The sequence below is a fragment of the Meriones unguiculatus genome, chromosome 2 (genome assembly GCF_030254825.1).
Source record: "Meriones unguiculatus strain TT.TT164.6M chromosome 2, Bangor_MerUng_6.1, whole genome shotgun sequence".
Classification (NCBI taxonomy): Eukaryota; Metazoa; Chordata; class Mammalia; order Rodentia; family Muridae; genus Meriones; species Meriones unguiculatus.
In genome coordinates this window covers 54285490-54294563 of record NC_083350.1, presented here as the reverse complement: position 1 = coordinate 54294563, position 9074 = coordinate 54285490, and positions in this window count along the sequence as shown.

Sequence of the window (9074 nt, the reverse complement as noted above, 5' to 3'; positions counted from 1 at the left end):
GAGAGGAAGAAGAGATAGATTATATTGATTTATAAATATTACATAGCATCAAAAATCTTATTAAAATTTTCAATTTAAAGACGTAGATGTGCTAATTTGATTTATAATTATTGCTAATGATTTTAATTGTTTGTCAATCCTTTGTAATTTTCCTCTCTAAATTACTTCTTGTTACCATTTGTTAACCTAACCCTGTGGCCTCCTTACCTTTGTTCTTTCTGCTTTATTTTCTGAGTACATTTTTAAATAGTATGGATCTTGACTTTGTCTATTGTGCATATTACAACCGTTTTCCCACAGTCCTCCTTTGGCCTTTATTATTATTATTATTATTTTAATGTGAGCTGATTTTGGCCAAATAGAAGTCTGAACTTCCCAGTCTGCCATGCTTTCCCTGCACGGTTCCCGGGCCTCCTGTTAAACTTAGAAGGTTCTCTCCACTCCAGTCCTGCAAAAATATGGAGCGCATTTATTTAAAGCGCCAGATGACCAAATCCAAACAGGCAACAGTAATGTAACTGACAGGATGCCAAAGCAAACAGCCCAAAGCTCCGCGGAGGAATCTGCCTAGCCCACATTTTCCCCTCACACTGTATTTTTCCAGCCTGCGGTTATTTGCCCAGCTCCACGAAGCGCTCCTCCCTCCTCCTCGACTCCTGCGCCGAGAACTGCTTGATTTTTCTGTTTTTCCTTTAGTTCGAGTGTTATCAGTAAATACCGGACCTCTATCTACCTGTGAGTCTCTCACAGCGATTGTGACTACATCTTCATCTTTCATTTCTTTGTCACCCTCACCCTCTTGACTCTTCCAGCGAGGGAGCTAAGGCTCGCTGACAGGTCTGCCCCAGCTTGGCTCACTTCCAATGGGAAAGTTTGAGGTCGCAGGCTTTCAAGCTCTTAAAAGCTGCAAGCATTTCCCTGACCTTAGAAGCACGCGGGCTTCCTTGACTTTCTTCTAACGCTATCAGGACAAAGAGAGCAAGCTTTCCGCTGCTCGAGTCTCTGGGGAAGCAGCTCCAGGCGAGGGGCTGATGTAAGAGAGCCGTGGTCTGTGGACTCTCCGCCCCGCTGCTCCCTAACCTGCCTTCTGTCGGGATGCCTTCTCTTTTCACAGGGATGTTGTGTCTGGGTGCGTTCTGCCGTACAGTTTTACTCCTTGGAGGAACTGACCACAAGCCAACATCAAGGGTTATCTCAAAAAAACCATTGCCCTGACACAGTCTCCAAGCCAGGGTCCCACCTCAGTTGTGAGCAGTGTCTTAAACATACTCTAAAGGAAAGACGATACGCTTGAGGCTCCACCACAGACCCCACGCAGTCCTCACAGTGCAGCTCACGGGCCCATACCTTCACCTCTCTAGGCAGACGTGCAGGACTTGACATCTCCTCTCCAACACCCCAGATACCTGTGGAGCGGGGTGGGGCCAGCGGGTTGCAGACTGTGACCCAAGCGCTGCAGTTTCCCTGAGCAAGGCTGGGCAGTTGACACCTGACAGGTATCTCGAACTCACACCCCGTGGGAAGGCACCTCCTCTACCCTTCTGTCCTGGTGGAACACTGATGACTGAGGCCCCATGTTGGTGACTATTAGGGGGATAAGATCCCACCTCACACTTTCATCAGCACTTTTACCTCCTGTGAGCCAATTTTCCAGTCATATGAGGGTTAATTTTAATTTTAAAAAATTTATCATCTTGAGCTTTCAAATTTCCCAGGATGTGATTAAAGGGTGGCATGGGGTAATGAGTTCATAGGTCCTAGGGCATTAGGAAGTCTTGGCTAAATGCCATCTGTTACTGTTATTAGTATTGATATTATTTTTGAGAAGAAACTGTTCCAGGACCAAAGTTGAGAGTCAGCATCAAGAGAGAACTCAGCTGTAGAGCAGATGACACTTCCCATGAAGCTTGGTGCCTTTCTGAGTTACCAGCTGCTAAGTTTAAAAGCAGCATAAGGCTGTTCAAGGACTAGGCTCTCAGCCCCCACACACTATTATCTTGGTGGTCTTTCAATGGCGAGGAAGGAACAAGGAACTCAGGAACAAACAGACCCTTTGTCAGCATCAAATACTGAAGACTGGCTAGAAAAAGTGCGAGTCCAAGAAAGGCCAGGAGGGCCTTACTTCCTGGAAGGTCCCAAAGCAAGGCCAAGCAAGTTTGCCCCAAGGTCACTGTTTTCAGAAGCTCCTGGAGGGTGCTCTCACCATGCAGGCAGGCTTTCCTGAGAGAGCACCGATTTTAAGCGTCCTGCCCCTTTTCTTCGACAAATAAGGTCAAGAGTTCTGTTGCACGCATTAAGAAACACAACGACCCCTGTCTCTTAAATGCAGGGACTTTGTAATGAAGCAGGATTCCGCCTGTTTGGCATGCATCCCAAATCTCTCACACACTCCAAATATTTTGAAATTTCCCTTCACGGAAATGAGTAGAGAAGAGGTAATCCAGCCGCAGGACTCACACCGAAAGAGCGTGTCAGCCAGAGGGCGGCCTTGTGTTCGTGGCTTTCTGCCTCACTTTACACACAAGGACTTTGGCTTCTGGGAGCCCCAGAAGCGCTGTGAGGGATTGCAAGGAGAGGACTCTGAGGTCGGAAATGGACCTGTGCATAAAGACTTCCCTGTGTGAAGCCCTGGCACAGCCGGTCAGGGAAATGTGCATGGGCGGGAAGATGGAGACTTGAGAGGACACAGGGCTGCCTGTGACAGGACCAGGGGTAAAGAAGGGACCCAGAGACTACAACTTAGCACTTTGGTATGGTTTTGCTTTTCTTGTTTTTATTTCAGGATGGTGAACTTAAAAAAAAAAAAATGTGTTCACTCATTTTTGTCTCTATATCTAATTTGCTTTTTATTTAATGCAAGATTTAAGATCATAGGGTCAGCAAGAGGCAACCCAATTATCAGAGTAAATGGTCGTTGACTGCCCAGCCAATCAAAGAAACTTAAACCTTGGAAGAAAAATAGGTGGTCTGTGATCTAAACCTGGATAATCAGAGAGAAAAAAAAAAATGAGAATATATATTCAACAGTCGCGCCTTTAACTTAAGTACTTATCAATTGCTGAGGAAGCTGGAACCTACCTACAGACTAATAGCCATGCCGGTAGACTGAATGTAACCTTGAGGCGCCCTCCGACACAAACCAGCCCACTACACCTCCCTAAGCTCAAAACAGTGGTCTGAAGCCTAGACCTAATGACGGTTGAACTCACATGCTCCCTCTCCCTCCCTTCCCCTCTGTCCTCTCCCCCCGCCCCTTTGCCTTTCCTTCTCCAAATCTCTGTGTCTGTGTTGGTGTGATTGTGTACCCATATTTGTGTTTGTACATGTGTGATACAAGCAAATGTGTGTACAAGTCTATGGAGGTCAGAAGTTGACATCTGATGTCTTCCTCAATTGCCCTGTGCTTCTTTGTTGAGACAGGGCCTCTACTGAGTCTGGGGTTCACTGATTCAGCTAGATTGCATGGCCAGCAAGCCCGGTGGATCCGTCTTTCTCAACCTTTTCAGCACCAGAATGACAGGACTACACTGTCCTGTACATTGTCCTGTACACTGAGGAACCCAGCCTTTTAAGTGGGTTCTGGGGGTCTGAACTCAGATCCTCCTCACTCCCACGAAGGAAGAGGCGTACTGACTGGGTGACCTTCCCATCCTCCATAGCGGTTTCTTTAAATTCTTCTCCAGAAGGAGCACCAAGAAGGCTATGTGGATAATGGGAGCGTGAGGACTGTTCACTCCCAGCGTGACTTACAAGACAGAAGGCGCACAATTCTGAAGCGTACCGTAATTTCCCCCGATGATTCTAATGTGTACGAGGTCAAAGCAGGGATAATGCAGACAGTGGAGCGCTCAAGGCTGTGTGCATGTGTGTCTGTAAGAGCATGCCCAGTGCGGGGGAGAAGGACCATTCCTGGTGTTGCAGTAAGGAGCCTCGTCTGACATTAGTTCATCCCTCCAACAGCACCATAATAGCACAAGACATTACGGGTGTAAAATGCTCCCTGTTAGAACAACTCCTCAGACAAAGGAGGCATTCATGCTTGGAGTTAGATCCTGAATGTCACACTGGAATCTGTTTAGATCTTTCTAGAGAGAAGCTTTTTCTAGATAATTTTCAAAAACTCCTAACCTTTGTGAGATGTTTGGGAAAGCATTGGGTACGAGGCATGCATCTTCCCCTCTATTTCCTTCAAACACCCCGTGTTGGGTGTTTTATCATCATCTTCATCTTAACGAGGTGAGGAATGAGGCACAGAGAGGCTGAAGAACCTTTCCAAGCCAGGTGCCTAACTAGCAAATTGTAGCATGAAGACTGGCGTGCAGGTCCGTCAGGCAGCCAAACTGGTCCGCCACAGCTCTTCCGGGCAATTCACAAAGAATTCTCTGACATGTTATTTTAGGTAAGCTTCAGAGGACACCTGATCATTAATTTGTGTCTTTCTAGAGAGAAGCTTTTTTTTCCAAAAACACTTAACGTTTATGAAATGTTTGAGAATGCATTGGGTATGATGTATGCTTCACCTGCACATTAAACATTATCTTGAAAGCTAACAAGGTTAAAACACATTTGGGCCCACCGGTTTATGAGCCAGTCGTTGTTAGTGCAAATTGTAGGATCCATTAAAAGTGGTCTGGGGGAGGGGGTTGTTTCCCAAACAGTGTGCTTTAATTATTCATCATCTTAGAGATGTTAATGTGCAATTTTAACAGAAGAATTTACCAACTCCTTTCCGCAGAGGACTGCCAAGTTTAGCAAGTAAAAACACAGAATGCCTGGATAAATTTGAATTTCAGAAAAACAACAATTGGTTTATATGAGGCAAAGTTACTCTAAAATAAGTATTCACTATTTATTTGAAATTCAAATTAAGCCAGGCATCCTGCATTTTATCTGGCAACTATATTTCTGGAAGATATATTTAGCATGTAGCAAGCAAGGACATTTTAAGTTAATTGGAAAGGATAATAACACTACCCCACTATCATCAACAGCACATATTTGGACATGACATTTGCAGAGTTGCTATACAAACCTGTGGTACAGTTTCTGCCCTCCCAGGGTCACTCAGTGTGAAGCTAGTGTTAGGCCATTCAAATTAAAAAATTACGTGATGGGTGTTTTGCTTGCATGTATGTCTGTGTTCCACCTGTGTGTCTCCTTTCCCTGAGCATGGCCAGAAGAGCTCGTAGCATCCCCTGGGTCTGGAGTTACAGATGGCCACGAGCCACCACGAGGGTGCTGGGAAGTGAACCGGGGTCTTCCCGGTGCTCTTAACCACTGAGCTATCTCTCTAGTCTTTCTTTCAATTTTCACTGCTAAACATCAATAATGGAATCTCTTATCTGTAGGGCTGGGCAGAGAGCATTTACCCATCATTCATAAGGCTCTAGGATTAACTCCCCTCAAAAAAGGGGGAGATGAAGTGAAGGAAGAAATTCTCACAGTGAGGGAGGTAGAGAGCAGAAATGAGTGACTTGCCTTTCTGGGGACTTTTAGAAATGTTCTCTCTCTCTCTCTCTCTCTCTCTCTCTCTCTCTCTCTCTGTGTGTGTGTGTGTGTGTGTGTGTGTGTGTGTGTGTTGTGTTTCTGTGGCATGTTGAGGTAGTTTAAGTCACCACATAACCACTGTTTAATTGACAATTTATCAAAACTTATGCTTATCAACTGTATTATTTAGAGACTCACAAAAAGTTGCATGACACAGAATAAATACACAGGGATCATTTCGGCACAGTGGGTACGCAGGGCAGGATGGAGTGGTATGGGGGCTTTAGCAGGACAGAAGAATTTCTGCTTAGGACACCTGCAGGGTTTTCTTGCTTCATATGGGTCATCATTTCATTCTTGTTACTTTGACATATTTTCCTTCATGAAATAAAATGCCATTGTGTAAGGTGAGTCACACATGCTCAGTGAAAAACAAAAACTATTGCTGTACCCTAATAAAAATTTTACTCATACTGTAATTTTCCACCCAAGAGAGAAAAGTACATGAAAACTAATTTTCGTTTATTTCATGTTCCTCTCCCTCACACCCTGTCTCTCGGGTATTGTTTTACTGTGTAGATTAGGCTGGCCCAGATGTCTCCAAATTTACAGTCATTTTTCTGCCTCTGTCTCCCAAGAGCTGCCATCACAAGTGTGAACCACCATGCCAAGGCCTTTTCTTAACTTAGCACACACATGTGCATGATCATAGCCAACACAGACCAAAAGCTTCCTGAAGTAATTCACCTGGGAACAATTTAATCATAAAACTGGAATGCACTCTCACCAGGTTGTGATGGACTAAATTCATCTTGACTTTGGAGGCAATTCTCCAGAACCACTGTGTACAGATAGATGCGGGCACTTTCCATAGCAGCTACACAGCAAGGTGACATATTCCAACACTGCTGAAAGTATTTCTTCCTGCTGTTTAGAGCTTTCGGTATACGCCCCTGACTATCTCCACTTGTAGTACAACCTTATTCTCAAGAGGTAAATTGAAAGTGTCTTAATCAGAGAATAATGAGACTGAGTTGGCTAGACAATGTGGATGGCCTGTTTCTAGTTTCAGATTCATCAGGGATTCGAGGCCAAGTATACAGAAGGAGATTAACAAATGCTGCATCTACAGGGCCTGGAGAGATCACTCAGAGGTTAGGAACACCGGCTACACTTGTAGAGGACTCAGGCTCAATTCGCAGCACCCTAATGGTACCTCATAACTGACTCTGATTCCAGCTTCAGGGGATCCAGTTCTTTCTTCTGGTCCCTGAGGACACAGCATGAAGTGGACATACATCCAGATTCAGTTGGAAGTGTTCCGTCTACAGCAGAGTGGCTGGAAAACACATATGCACTGTGGCTGGCTGCCCAGCAGTTCCTGCAGCTTTTCTTCGCAGGGACTCAATGCTTCCTGTATACACATCATCCGGGGCTTCTTGACAGTCTGTGTGACGTTTGCTTTACAGTACTTCTCAGCCCTTACTGCGCCTGCTGCGATCACCTCTTAAATGCTAAGTCCCCAAGATTCTACTTTTCCAACAGTCTTCCTGGATGTCAATTTGCTTGGCAGGTTTGAAGGCTCAGCTCCTTGGGTATTTTGTTTGTATGCTTGCTTGCTTTTCTTTGCTTGTAAAGAGAAAGAAAAATTCTCTCCCCCTTTTATTTCAGTGAGTGGCTCCCGAACTTGCGAAAGCACGATGGTCTCCCGAGGTAGAGAGTGCTATTATGTGGTTGCCTTCCCTCTCATTAAGTACAGAAGATGAAAGCTGGAAATGAAGGATAGGAGAAATGCACACCCCTTTGATTGACGTCTTTCTTTGTCCTTAAACTGTCTTCTTTCATGAAGAAAGATTTTTTCTTACTATTTTATAACTTCAGTAATAATTACCGAAATCTTTGAGCAAGCACTGAACCGAGGTGCAAGGCTTTGCTCTCTGCTAAATCAAAAAATAAAAATCTCTCATGTGATAAAAACATTTAGTGATTTCTTTAGAAAAGTAATTCTTAAGGGTATAACAAGAAGGGTGACATCTTTGAGTGGGTGGTCCTGTGCCACAGCTCCCGGCAGCTACACAACTGTGTAACAAACACTGAAATATTGAGCTTAGCAGCTGGGAGTCATCATGCTGTAGGGACATGGGCACCCTGTTGATGGAGTTCAGAGAATCTATCACCACGGCAGAAAACAAGCCACGTTCCAATCCTACCTGGATAAAAAGGTGCTTTGGTCCTTGAGCCTGAGATGAATCTGGAGGCCCCAGTTCTGGCTAAAGGAGGAGGAAAGAGTCTTATGTAAAGTCAAGTGTCTTCACTGCAAGATGCAGGGAGCTAAGGGATAATAGGAGCCTTTGGGAAATCCTATGGAAAGCACTAGAAAGGGCCTCGAGGGCACATCCTGTCTAGCAGCTATTAATAGCTCAGAATTTTCTCTTTGGCGTCCAACTGCCTCCTCTCTTTTTTTCTGTACTTCAATAACTCTTTGTTAAACGTGCTGTGTGCTTTAAGCTGATGCGTGGAGGGTGGTGTATCAGTGCCCATGACGGAGGCTCCATTGTCCATATATAGGGAGGGAAGAAGTTATTAGATACAGAAGATGAAAGCAGAAAATATGAAAGATGTAGCAGACCAAAGCAAGAAATCTGGCAGAAGGGCTCAAAGAGGCCAAGCCATTTAAAGGGACATAAAAGCATTCCTAAGGAATTCTCAAAACTTTCCTCAGCATGGTGGATACTGTGAATAATATAGTAAAATGAGTTCTTCAAACAGCAGGCAGGAAGATTTCAGATTATTTCTTTCTTCTTCCCTTCCTCCCTCCCTCCCTCCCTCCCTCCCTCCCTCCCTCCCTCCCTCCCTCCCTCCTCCCTTCCTCCCTTCCTTCCTCCCTCCCTCCCTTCCTTCCTTCCTCCCTTCCTCCCTCTCTTTCTTTCTTCCTCCCTCCCTCCTTTCCTTCTTCCCTCCCTCCTTCCCTCCCTTCTTTTCTTCCTTCTTTCCTTCCTTCCTTCCTATCATTGTTACTTAAATCAACAGGAAAAGTTAACAAAGAAGGGTTGGTGACATTTGCGTTATACTAGTTTACTGCTTCTGAAGCATCTCATGGTATGGTTACAGTGTAACCCAGGATTTATTTTCCCACAGTTCTTCAGTCTGCAGGTCCACATCAAGGTTTCAATGGGAGCTACTGTGACTTGCACAGAGCTGCTTTCTCACTGGGTCATCACGCAGCCTTCCTTCTGTGTGAGCGAGCACCCCTTCCTCTTCTCATGAAGATGTTAAAATCATCTCTTTAAAGACTACCTCCAAGTGTAGCTGTAGTTTGAGGTAGGTACTAGAGGATCAGATTCCAACGCTGAAACTTGGATAGGATTCATTTTAATCTATGTACCAGGAGCTAATATAGATGTCAAAATGCAATTACAACCTCAGCCCTACAGTTCAGAAAAAAATTAAGATGAAGCAGGTAATACGGATGTCAAGATAACACCTTTCCTGATTCTGATCCTCTCCTGGTCTCTTCCTTGCAAAGCATCCCATTGTTTCCAACTGATCACCTTTCTAGAAACCCTAGTCTTTCTCGGTGCTCACCT